Raw genomic sequence first — 13,531 nt, 5'->3', positions numbered from 1 at the left:
CAAGATCCCTCCCTCCTTTGGTTCTGTGGAATTGACAAAATATTCAGTCATTGGAGAGGCTCAGATATGCGAAAAATGATATCGCAGAACGAAACCGCATGGATCCATAGACTAAAAACATTAAAACCCATGGGGTTAAATGCAGACATAGACCTTAATTGCTTTTTAAATAATTTTTAGGAATTTAATTGATTATATCCCTTGCCTTTAGATAATATATCTCATATTTATATTTTATATATCCATTTTATATATATATTTTTTTAATTACAAATTATGGATTTTTATATAGATAATATTATTTTAAAAAATTTATAATGTACACTGTACCTTTTTAATAAGCATATGTCCCTATAAATTAATATCTATGTCCATAAGAATGATAAAATAAAAAATAATTGTTCCTATATATGGCCACTAGATGGAGTTATAGTCCCGAATTACACTAAAAAGAATGTAGGAAAAATTAGATGACCACTAGATGGCGTCAATTAAAGATATATATTTTTTTATTTTTTATTTTATAATGTCTAATTTCAATTTTATTTATAATGTTTTATTAATAAAGATTTAATACTAGATATAAATAGTTTTATAATTGTGGGAAATACATTATGTGTTTTTAAGAATTATTGGATGTGAATTGCTGTTTGTATAATGCGGGGAATAGGAATATACCCGGGCGATTTGCAGCAAATGTCAAATACACATAAAATAAAAGGGTCACGTAATAAATCGATACCATCCTGTTAAATATACAGATCGGCACTTAATGTCAATAAAAATAAATGAATGGCGCTACAAAAGCAAAATTAAACACCGGCCAATCATAATAGAGATAGCGATACTTAAGATGTGACTGACAGGGCCAGCACAGACTGCCTGAGGACGCTCGTTAAGCGAAATGCATTGTGGTCAATGCTAACCCGGAAGTAACACACAGAGGCATTCGGAACAGAGGCTGGGATACACATCCACCGCTGCAATACAAAGAAAGGGGGAAAGGAGATACAGGGTGCTGCAGATCCCCGGAGAATATCTTCCTAAGACCCAAAAAAACGATTTTGTACTGCCGAATTGCCCAGTGCCAGGAGGGCACAACAAATAGTAAGAGGCTAATTGTCACCTTATAGTGTATGTTTTTTGGAGAATAAAACAGTATTTCACTATTGGAGGCTATTTGTTCTTCTATATCTTTATGTGTATGGGGGGACTACATGGTCCAACTCGAGTAATATAGGAGCCAGAGATCCAAGCAATCGAGGAGAGGTCTGATCCACCCAATAAAGGGATCACAGGCGTTGGGGGTCCTTGTGACCTGCTGCTAGCTGGTAAGAGGCCACGGTTGTCACATCCCAGCACCTGGAGCACTGTGAATGGATTAATAAGAATTCACCAAGCACAATTTTGATTGCATGCTATTGCTTGGACTTTTAAACACTACTTGGAGCACATTTATATATTTATACTTTTTTATATATTCTTATGTGATTTTTTTATATATCCTTATGTGATTTTTGTATGGAATTCTTTATATATTTATTTATTGGTTCACTGATCCACACCTTTGTGGATTAATTTACTTTGAGAAGCACAAGCACTTCTTAATTGACGGTTGTCACATCCCAGCACCTGGAGCACTGTGAAGGGATTAATAAGAATCCACCAAGCACAATTTTGATTGCATGCTATTGCCTGGATTTTTAAACACTACTTGGAGCACATTTATATATTTATATTTTTATATATTCTTATGTGATTTTTGTATGGAATTCTTTATATATCTATTTATTGGTTCACTGATCCACACCTTTGTGGATTAATTTACTTTGAGAAGCACAAACACTTCTGAATTGAAATTGCACTGGTATGCACTTTTCTTTGCTAATTGCACCAATAGTAGATCATATATATATTTGTAGCAATTTTTAATCACATATATTACACTTTAAATCACCTATTAATTTTTATAACACGTGATATATTAAGATTACCAGCGCCTTTTTACCTATGATATATACCTATTTATATAGCACTGTCCTTTTAAATGTAGGTAGGTTCCTTGGTTTGAAGCCCGGTCAAGACCGTACCTACATGGAGTGTCTAGGTTCTCTGTGTCCCTGCGTGGGTTTACTTCAGGTACTCCGGTTTCCTCCCACACTCCAAGGACATGCTGATAAGTTAATTGGATCCTATCTAAATTGACCCAAGTATGTGCATGTATGAATGTGAGTTAGGGGCCTTGGATTGTAAAGCGCTGTGTACATTGACAACACCATATATATCCCTTTTAGAGTCCATTCAGACTAGCGCAACTTGTCAGCCTGACAAGTCGCGCTCGGTTGCTCGCCATTGATTAGCACAGGACCCGTTCTAATAGGAGCGACACAAGTCGCTCCGACTTAGAAAAAGGGTCCTGTACTACTTTGGGGTGACCTGGGAGCGACATGCATAGACTTCCATTATGTGAAGTCGCCCCTCGAAGTCGGATCGCGCCAGTCTGAATGGGCTGTTAATTAAAGAAAAATCTTGTAAATAGCTGCTAATGGTTACTATGTATAAAAATGTCCCCATGCCACTTAAGTTCAGATATCCAGCAGTGTAGGTAATTGTTTCTTGTTACATAAATAAGTAGGTGAAGAAATGTGGATGTGAGACGCTGGATCTTTAACTTATAGGGTTATATTTTGGAAACGGGAAGTCCAATGAATGGAGCTTACTGGCTGTGGTTAGGCTGCTCTCATAAGCCAGGAAACCTCAGACATCTGGGTCTGGAAGTAGATAATGTAGTAAGAGTACCACACCAATAAGTATGCGTGCAAGGCCCTTTTTAATAACTTAAATACTTTAAAAATGCATTTAAATAAACCAAACAGGCATCACGTTTCCGGCTGAGACACTGCCCCTTCATCAAGGCTTGAAAGCTGTATACACTGAAGCAGGTGGACTCCATCGTGTTTATCAATTAGAACAATCTACAAATCTACAATTGGATTGCTGCCATTTATCCAGGATAATGGCTTAATGACTAATGATGTAATGTTACATGAGGCGTTAACCTGGTTGCATGTCAGCAGTTATGTTTTGAGGGAAGCTCCCTCTTCATCCAGCCTCAAGAGTTTCCCTCAAAACGCATTTCACTCCAACTATCCTAACCGGAAGGGGCCATGTAATGTAGTCTTCTCTTGCTCCTTCGTCAAGAGTTGGTTTATCACATCTGTGTACCTGACCTTTACCGGCTTTTTGAGTCAGACTTTTATACTGTCCTGCTGTGTCTGTTTGGGATCCCCACCACTGGCCACAGTGTTGGCTTCCCCTTAGTGCTATACAAGTTGTATGGCAGCTGATATGTGCACCCCAAAGTATGGGCACATCTGAGTGCATTACCTCCTTTTTTTTTTTTTTTTTTTCATCATTTGAAGTAAAAGTAGATCTAACGGCAAAACTTTTTTTTTTTTATTTGTTTTTAATAGAATAAGGGAGGGTTATAAACCCCGTAAGGTTAATTTTTGCCCTTCACTTTCTGTCCCATAGCCAAAACAGGAAGTGAGAGAAAATACCTCTATTGCCCCGTACACACACGTTGATAGTTGGCCGTGAATTTTCGGCCAACGTCCGGTCGGTCGTTTTTCGGCTTGTTAGTATGATGCTTCCGACAACCGACTCCGACTTTTCGGCCGAAAAAAATCTGGTGTGCAGGCTATAAAATTTTTGTTGGCCGTCACCACAACGGCGGATTTTCCGTCAGTCAGTACAGATTTCGGCAGAAAAAAATCTGATGAGCAAGACTGGGCATGCTCAGAGATGAAAAAAACACACAGAAAGTAAACCATCACATGACATCACTTCTAAAGTAGATTTTTGTTGGCCGAGAAAATTCGTGTGCAGTCTAGAGCACATTTCAACCAACACAACAACACTGGACAAAAGTCGGCCAACCGGTCGGCCGATAATCGTTGCGTGTGTACGAGGCATAAGGTAAGGGAATCCCTGGTTGTCACCAGTACCTAGTATCCCCATTGTTCCTGTTCTGTGGACAACCCAAAATTGGGGATTTTCTTTTACCTTCACTTTCGGTGATAATGGTAAACATGACATAAAGAGAGGATGAATCTATTTGGGGCACAGACAGCCATAAAAAGCTGATGATGTGCTAATCCCTCTCTACTCTATCCAAAACTAAAAAAAAAAGTTTTGCCTTTTCTTAAACTTACAATGAAAAGTCGGGTTGGTGCTTCTTTATTTTTGATATTTTAATTACCCATGATCACCACCTGTATAATGTTAGCAAGACCTGTAGGTGTTTGATAACTAAGGTGTTTTAGATGTGTCTCGGTTCTGAAGTTGCTAGTGCAGAAAAATTTTCTTTTCATACCTGCCTATTTCATCTGTGATTGGCATTACACGGCTCTATACAAGTAAATTGAATCTGGTACATATGATTATGGAGACTATACGTTTGGTAGAAACATGCAGAAACATCTAACAGAAGGTCTCATAATTTGCATATTATTGAGAAATGGAGGAAGGACTGATATATTCATGTATTCAGCGGTGACATTCATCAGTGCTTGGGCCATTGATGCAACTTGTAGAAAAATGATCATACAGTGTATGCAAACTTCCCTTCACTAAGTCATTCATTCCTGTTTGTAAGACTCGAAATGTTTCATATCTAATGCCTACAAGTTGAAGTGATCAATTAAACAAGTCGAATAAATACACGTTAGAAATACATGCTCTACAGAGCCTCTGATCATAAAATAGTTGCTGGGTCAGTGTAGCAGAGGAAAGCAAGTGCTAAATAAGATTTATAGCAGATGATGAAGTATTGTTCAAGACATTTTTTTTTTTTCCTGGACTATGAATCGGAGGCTAAATTACTAGGATCATTTATAATAGTCACAGGCAGGCAGCCAGTAAGCAATGGAGAAGTATTGCCCTTTACATGGTATTGCTCAAAAAGCCAGTGATATTTCTGTGATATATTAGGTAACCAAACCTGTCAAGATATTCATGAAAGTTTATCTGTGGAACAGTGGTAGAGGTAACCATATTTGTAATACATGCTTTACTAAGCTAGGAAATTAAAGCAAAGGTTGAACTGGAAGTGTAGATTAATTTTGTAAAATATTTGTAGGGTAAAATGCAGTATTTTTGCTAGCATTATTGTTTTACACCCATGTGTTTTTAACGCAGGAAAACATGCAGCAGTTTGCCATGGTTTTTAAGGCGCTAGTTCATGTCTGTGCTTTTCCTTGACTGAAAAAGTTCATATAACCGGTAGTTAGGAACTGGTAGATGGGGAACACTTGACAATGCCCCTAGTCATTTTCTGCCTGTGAAAATTCTTGCAATGCAATATTTTATTTATTTATTCCAGGTACTTGTATAGCGCCGTCAATTTAAGCAATGCTTTACAAATATATATATATATATATATATATATATATATATATATATATATATATATATATATATATATATATATATATAGAATACTTTCACATTGGTTTCTGTCCTCAAGGAGCTTAAAATCTAAGTTGTTGATGCATTTCTATTTAAAAAACTTGTATTCTGTTTTTAAACTTGTAATAAGATGAGGTATACAGAAGAAAGGAGCAGAACATGGTCCCAGATAAAACGTAATAATGATCCAGAAAGCCTGCTGGACACACACCAGCCTACCCTAAAGGCCCGTACACACGTACCGATCGTCGGCATACAAACGTCGGCGGACAAAAGATCTGCCGATTGTACGCTTGTTAGTATGGTGCCTCCGACAGCTGTCTACGCACATTCTGCGGACAAGAGTCTTTCTTGCAAACATTAAAATTTTTGTATGCCGACACCAGAACGGACGATTGTTCGCCAGTCAGTACAGAATTCTGCCGACAGACCGCAGATTTGCAAGACTGGGCATGCTCAGAAAAGAAAAAACACAGGGAAAGTTAACCATTACATGACATCACTTCTGCAGTCGGCTGTAGTCGGCGGACAAAATTCTTGGGCAGTCTTTGCACTTTTCAACAGACACCGACATCCCGGGGAGAAAAGACGAACGTTTGTATGCCGACGATCGGTACGTGTGTACGGTGCTTAAGGCCCCGTTTACACTGGGGCGACGCTACTTTGCCGGGCGACCTCATAGGTCGCGGTGCGCTGCTCGCACCACGACCTCGGAGCGGCCGGCACGGACTTCATAACATTGAAGTCTATGCAGGTCGCTCTAGGTCGCCCCAAAGAAGCTCCGGACCCTTTTTCTAAGTTGGAGCGACTATGCAGGTCGTCTGACAGGTCGCCCCAGTGTGAACGGGGGCTCAACTGACCTCCTAAGTCTTGTTTTGATATCAATAACAGATAAGACCCATTCTCTTACTAACCCTTTCCATACCTTTCCTCTTAACTTTTACCTTCCGGACTACGGTGACCCAGAGAAAGTGCTGCCCCCCTGGAGAGCGGGAGACGGGAGGAACCCTCCCCCTTTTCCTTTTTTCTATATCTCTATACTTTTCCCCTACTCCCCCCCCCTTCACATCTCACCATTACTTCTACCCTCTTATCCCCCCATCCCCTCCCCCACCCAAATCTACTTCCGCAGTGATATTACCCATGTACACCGCATAACCCTGCTTCTTACACATTTAAATCACGAGTCAGAGACAATTGTAGAGCTCGATAATAATGTCAGAGACAATTGTAGAGCTCGACAAGGTTCGCCCTGTACACTGATTACGGAGTATCTCCTGTGTAGAGAATTTCACCTCCTTCATGCTGCATAGACTTGCTCTGTTGATTTTTTCCCTCCTACTAAAAATGGCCCCCACAACTGAATCTACCTGTTCCACCACATTTGATTGTTCCATACTCTTCTCCTATATGGTACAAACCCATGATTACCCACTGATGGTGGGCCATGCAGTTGCAGCTATCGGGTTGTTTGGTAATTTTGCAGTTGTTGTTTGTTTACTACTTCCTGACAATGTATAATGGTACTCTTGCTGGATCTGTACCCAAAATCACTGGCTGTATTAGGTCTCTGTAGAACTGTTTCATCTCTAGAATTGTTTTACTGCTATACTTTGTAAATCCTTGTATTGCATTTTCTATTTTCAATAAAAAGTTTGAAACAAAAATGATCCAGAAAGCACAGGGCCCTGATGAATGAATAAGGATCACAGTGTAGGAAGTACATCTTCATAATATGAAAGCATTACAACTGGGTCCCAGCTAAAAAAAATAAAAATAAGTGCTTGAAGAATGGCCTCACAATCCTAGGACCTGGTACTGTGGTTGCCAAACCACCCATCTAACAATGTTTCATATGGTCCATGGACATATTTCTATTTATGGCTTTTCGATTAATACAAAAATGGTCCATAAGGCACAAGGCACTGCCAAATATACAGAGATCACTGCATAGAAAGTACATCTTTGTAATATTAAACACATTACAGATGGATCCCAGCTCAAAATGAAGAAAACAAGTAAAAAAAATGGCTTCACAATACTAAGGCTAACAAAACGCCAAACGAATGATGTTCAGATGGTCCGTGGATGCATTGCTAATTGGGGCTTTTCTCCAGTGTGCTGCTGTCCACGAACAGCAAGGTTTTGCTCAACCAAACCTTTCCGGTTAGTCTGTCAAGGCCCTTGATGATGCTTGGAACTAGGACAGTTGGTATTCACTCAACCAATAGCCGGATTCTATGGGATATTAAAGTGGAACTTTAGTCAGAAAATGAAGTCCTGATAAATCGCTTCAGGCTGGCCATTTTTTCAGGTATAGCTATGCAAAACATTACAAGTAAAAGCCTATACTGTTTAAAATTCAATAATACTGCCTCACCCCACTCTGCACATGCTCAGTTCCTCTCTGTTTTTAGGTTCTGCCTAATTTGTAGAGGCTGATCTGCTGACAACCTTAAAAGTGGAATTAAACCCTTCTATCCTTTACAGCCAAGGCAGCTGCTTCTGTTTGATCTGCAACTGCCATGGTGCTGCACATGTGATCAGTTATGCCACCAGTTATAAGATGGTTTGAGAGTTTAGTTGAGGACACAAGCAAATGTGATAGTTACATTCCTGGAACAGTTTTTTTTTTAAAACTGTTAAATCAACGGGTTTCTTTCACTTTATGATTTACTGCTGTTCGGGGGCTCTGGGCTTCTGCAAAATAGCAGCCTCCTGCAAGAAGAAACAGGAGCAATGCTGGAGGCAATTTACAGCACACACTACTTTTGGTAGCATAATTATTAATGCTGCATGTATATTCCTTGCTAAAGAACCTTATTTTTATCAGGCTGTTGCAGGTAAAATTACGCTTTAAATGTCTACCCAACTGAATGCAGCCTGATCAGGGTACAGTTATCTATTAATGGGTAGTTTATAGCTAGCCACACTCACAATTTGACGAGTTAGGTCAATAGGTTCACTATTCCTGCTCTGTTCCTGTAATGTCCAGAGCAGACAATTGGTGGTTTGTGGGAAAGGAGATTTCCTTTTCTACCACTAGAGGGCACATCTGCAGTCAGTTGTTTCTTTGCTTTATAGTAGGCAGACTTCTCAGTCTGTGCCCCTTCACAAGGGATTAAAATGTAACTAAAGGCAAGACTTTTATTTTTCATTTTTTTATTTTGGAAAGTGTAAGAGCCCATTCAGACTAGCGTGACGCGACTTCGGCGCGACTTGCAGAGACTTCACATAATGGAAGTCTATGCAAGTCGCTCCGAGGTTGCCCCAAAGTAGTACAGGACCCTTTTTCTAAGTCGGAGTGACTTTTGTCGCTCCTATTAGAACGGGTCCTGTGCTAATCAATGGACCACGACCGAGCGCAACTTGTCAAGCTGACAAGTCGCCTGACAAGTTGCGCTAATGTGAATGGGCTCTTAGGGAGGGTTATTATTATTATTATTATTATTATTGCCATCTGTGTCCCATTGGGATGATTTCCCTTCACTTCCTATCCCATAGCCAAAACCAGACGTGAGGGGCAATCACTCCAAAATGAGGGAACCCAGGGGTGTCCCTATTGGAAAATCTTCCCTCTATCCGTGTTCTGATGTCAACTTTAAAATTTGTGATTTTTCTTTTGCAATCACTTTCGATAATGGTAAACAGAACAAATAGAGAGAGCGGGAATAACTCTAACAGGGACCCAGACCACAATAAAAACTTGACAGAGGTTCTAATCCCTCCTTCACTCCATCCAAAACCAAAGGTTTTGCCTTTTGCTAAACTTTAAATCAGGTTAGGTATGTATCGGTTTCATACAAATAGCTGAAGCAAGAGTATGTGTGTTTTCACACTGTTACAGCATGCTAGGCCGGTTTCATAGATTTCATAGTCAAATGGAAAGCTTTCCTGTTACCAGACAGTAATGCATGTTTTGACATCGATATCATTGTAAAATCAATAAACAGTTGCTGTGATTGATGGATCTTTCATTCTATATTTTAGTCAATATGAACATTCAGCTTTATTTATCGTTTTTTATATGTTATTGATGATTTAAGATTTTTAATATTTCTCACCAAATTACCTTGGAGTGATGTAATGGTGGGACAATTATTGTACATATTTTATGATGTTGAGTAATGAATTTATAATCGCACATTAAGTCTTGTATCACCCGATATTGAGTAATTCCAGTGATGGTTTAATGTACAATAATTTGAATTTGGTCATTTGGAGATAACCAAATGGCATGTTTTTATGGGAATTTTTAGTAGTTGGTAATTTAATTTACTTGGTGTGACTTGTGCTTCAAAAACCCCACCCAAAAATTTACAAAAACAATATTATCCTCTAAAGTCGAGTGATAGCCTTCCAATAAAAGAATATGTGCTACAGCACCTAATTATAAGTGCTTCTGTACTTCTACCTTGTACACAAAATTCGTTTTTTTTGCATACTAGTAGTCTCATATCAAAAATGAAGAGGTTACTTAACCACTTGCCGCCCGACTATATACGGCGGCGGTCAGCCCCTCCCAGGCAAAGTGACGTACCGGTACGTCACTAGCCTGGGAGCGAATAGGGGGCGAGCGCGCGCCGCCAGAGGCGCGCTCCTGCCCCCGCTCGTACCAGAGGAAGCCGGCGCGTGTGACCGGCGGACCCGATGTCCGCCGGTCACTTGCAATAGTCGGGCAGAGAGGGAGAAAGGCAGGCGGCTAGTGTAAACAAAGCCGCCTGTCATTCTCCCCTGTGTAAAAACACAGATCACTCGGTCCTGCTATGTAGGACCGTTGATCTGTGCTATTACACCACCAGCCACATCCAATGACCGTTAGAAGCACGCCCCTAGGGACACACTTAACCCCTCCCTCTCCAATAAAGTTAACCCCTTCCCTCCCAGTGTAATTTTACAGTAACAGTGGATATGTATAGCACTGATTACTGTAGTAATGTCACTGGTACCCCCAAAAGTGTCAAAAATGTCAGTCAAGGGTCCGATCTGTCCGCCGCAATGTCGCAGTCCCGCAAAAAAATCGCAGATCGCCGCCATTACGCGTTAAAAAAAAAAACAAAAATGACAAAAATCTTTCCCTTAGTAAACGCAATAACTTTTGCACAAACCAATCAAAATACGCTTATTGTGATTTTTTTTTTACCAAACATAGGTAGCAGAAAACAAATTGGCCAAAAATTTAAAAAAAATTAGATTTTTAAATTTTTTTGGGGGGGAATTTCATATGAAAAAATTTGAAAAATGTTATTTTTGCAAAATTGTCGCTCTTTTTTTGTTTATAGCGCATGATCAAAAAATCGCACAGGTGATCAAATACCAAAAGAAAGCTCTGTTTGTGGGAAAAAAAAGGACATCAAATTCGTTTGGGTACAGCGTCGCACAACCGCGCAATTGTCTGTTAAAGTCACGCAGTGCCGAATCGCAAAATACCCCCTGGTAAGGAAGGGGGTAAAATCTTCCGTGGCTTAAGTGGTTAAGTTATGGAAATTTTAGTACTAGAGAATACAACTTCGGAAGTGATGTAATGTGTCGCATTGTAATTTTATTCTGTCGTGTCTGAGCATGCAAGGTCTTGACCTTCTGATTTTTTTTCGGATGAAAACCGTACTTACTGATTAAACGAATATTATACGTCCTGGTATCGTAAGAGAGAAATTTTCATGTTTGTCCCTTCTGATAATTTTGCATGAACTGTCGTGATCGGCTCTTGAAAGCTGTGTACTAGCGATCAGATTATCGTAAGATCGCTTTGAAAGCGGTATTTTTCATCAAATTTTCTGATTGTGTGTACTAGGCTAACCCCCTCCTGCAAATTCCTCTCTGTTGTTGCTGCTAGTGAATCCCACATAATGAAGCTTCATGTGATAGTGTGACAACTCTGCAGCACTGCTCTTGAATTCCGAGCAGAGTTGTTGCTCTGATTTAGACTGCGCCTCCTTGCACTACAGTGGGATGAAAACATGTCGCAGGGTGTGTGGCTAGCCGTATTCTCACCGCTGATTCACAAGTCAGTAGCTTGTCGGTTAACAAATGGCCACACCTAATCCTGCCCACCTCTTAAGTCTCCTTCACACCATGGTGCAGAGTCGTCAGTTATTCTGCACCTGTTCTGCAAGGGCACAAAAAAACAACGGTTCTCTGTGCCCTGTTCACACCACAACACTGGTATCGTGCAGATTTTTTACTAAACATGACATTCATTTTAAAACTAGCATGACATTCATTAACTTTGGTGTTTATAGGGCACATAACTGACGCGCATGAAAACTGATGGAAACTGATGTCAGTTTGTCCATCAGTTTTCATGCACGTATGGTGTGATTGAGCCAGAAGTGGATTGGCAGCACTGACTCTATTCAAATAGAAAGGAAAATTGCGATAATGCAGACCCCCGCTAGTGTATGCAGGATTAGGTTCACTTGTCTATGCCAGGACACCCACTGTACATACCATAGAGCAGGCTTTTTTAACCAGGGTTCCTCCTGAGGTTGCTGGGGGTTCCTTGAGCAATGGGCAATTTCTGCCTTTAAGATAAGTTTCCAATGACACCATTGTTCCTTTTCGCTATCTGTAAGGGGGTAATTCTTCCCGATGATAAGAGTAAGGATCATTCTTCCCACTGACTGTCGCACTAATGTGTCATGAGTTGTAGATTTTTCATTTTTAGCAGGGGTTCCCCGAGACCAGAAATTTATTTCAAGGGTTCCTCTGTGTTGAAAAGGTTGAGAAAGGCTGCCATAGAGTATCATGGAAAGTGTGGAAGTCCGCCACTGATGAAAATGCAACCATAATAGCAAAGTTTTTTGTTTTTTTTTTAAAGCTAACTTTATTGTACATAAGGTTTGTTAGAGCAAACATAATGGTGAAACCTTGAGAGTAAACATGGTATTTTATATGTATTTGCAATGCACTGAAACGTTTTTAATGCATTACATAGATTTATTGTTATGAGAACATGTATGGTCCTTTCCATTGGTTATGAAACACTCTGCTCCTGACCATCTCTCTGCCTTTCTGGTTACACCTACTTGAGGATTAAAGGGTAACTCTGAGGAAAAAAAAAAAGCAAATAACTTTAATAATTGCTGCACAAGCCATGTTGAGATTTTAACGGTGGCAACCTGGAGGGGTTCTGTATGCCTTTGGTGTGGAGAATGCCTCCAAAAATGTAATTTTCTGCTTGGCTGATTGGCTTACTGACTTTCCAAGAAGTCTACACTAAGACACACGTCAGATTTTAGGCATTCCTTGCAATGAGAAACTCTGTAATGGTTAAACGGATGCAGACACTGCTAACTTTCCTCAATGGAAAACAAAAAAGTGCATCAACCAATTAATAATGAACAAGCCCCTCCCCTAAACAGAATGAAGTCTGATGAAACAAAGCACTATTTCTTCACAGCAACAAAGGGGGGGGGGGGGGAGTAAACAAATGCAGCCACCAAATTCATTAATTGGTAAGATGCAATATATTACATTTTTGATACCACTTTAAAGAAGAATTCCACTTTTATTGGGGAAAAAAATGGCAAATAAAGAGAAAACAATATAGCCTATACAATTGCAACACAAATCATATTGTAGTTGAATGTTATTAAAATGTACCTTTCCTTTTCAATCTGCAGCCACTGTCATTTTCTTAAAATGCAATGCAATATGGTGACCTAGAGCTGTTCTGTACACAGAATGTACACTGACCACACCCCAGAAACATCATTTCCTGCTAGTGTGATTGGCTCACCAATTTTCCCAGAAATCTGCACTAAGATACAAGTCAGATTTCTGGCCTCTCCTGCAACAAAAAATGCATTTTTAGTGAGATACTCCCAAAAGGAACACATCTAGAGGGATGCAGGACCAGCAGCTTTCCTCATTAGTGCTCTGCAGCTGCACAGCTGATTGATAATTATGAAACCACTCCCATTAAACCACTCAGCACAGATGAACAAACAATGATTTCTATAGAATAAGAAAAGGTAGGAATCTGCAAACAAAGGTTGTTCTAATCCTTCCAATGTGCAGAGATCACCCAGAGGGGAATGTTTTTTTTTTTTTTTTCCTC

At 39.8% G+C, this 13,531-nt stretch overlaps 1 protein-coding gene across 3 annotated transcripts in view; it reads left to right on the top strand.

Moving 5' to 3' along the window:
- Positions 1–13,531, top strand: part of MMP16 (matrix metallopeptidase 16) — a 378,979-nt gene that overhangs the window by 164,215 nt on the left and 201,233 nt on the right. The window lies entirely within an intron of this gene.

This window comes from Pelophylax lessonae, assembly GCF_965119305.1.
Source record: "Pelophylax lessonae genome assembly, chromosome: 5".
Taxonomy (NCBI): domain Eukaryota; kingdom Metazoa; phylum Chordata; class Amphibia; order Anura; family Ranidae; genus Pelophylax; species Pelophylax lessonae.
Note: the sequence above shows the minus strand (reverse complement) of the source record. Positions and strands in the feature narration are given on the sequence as shown.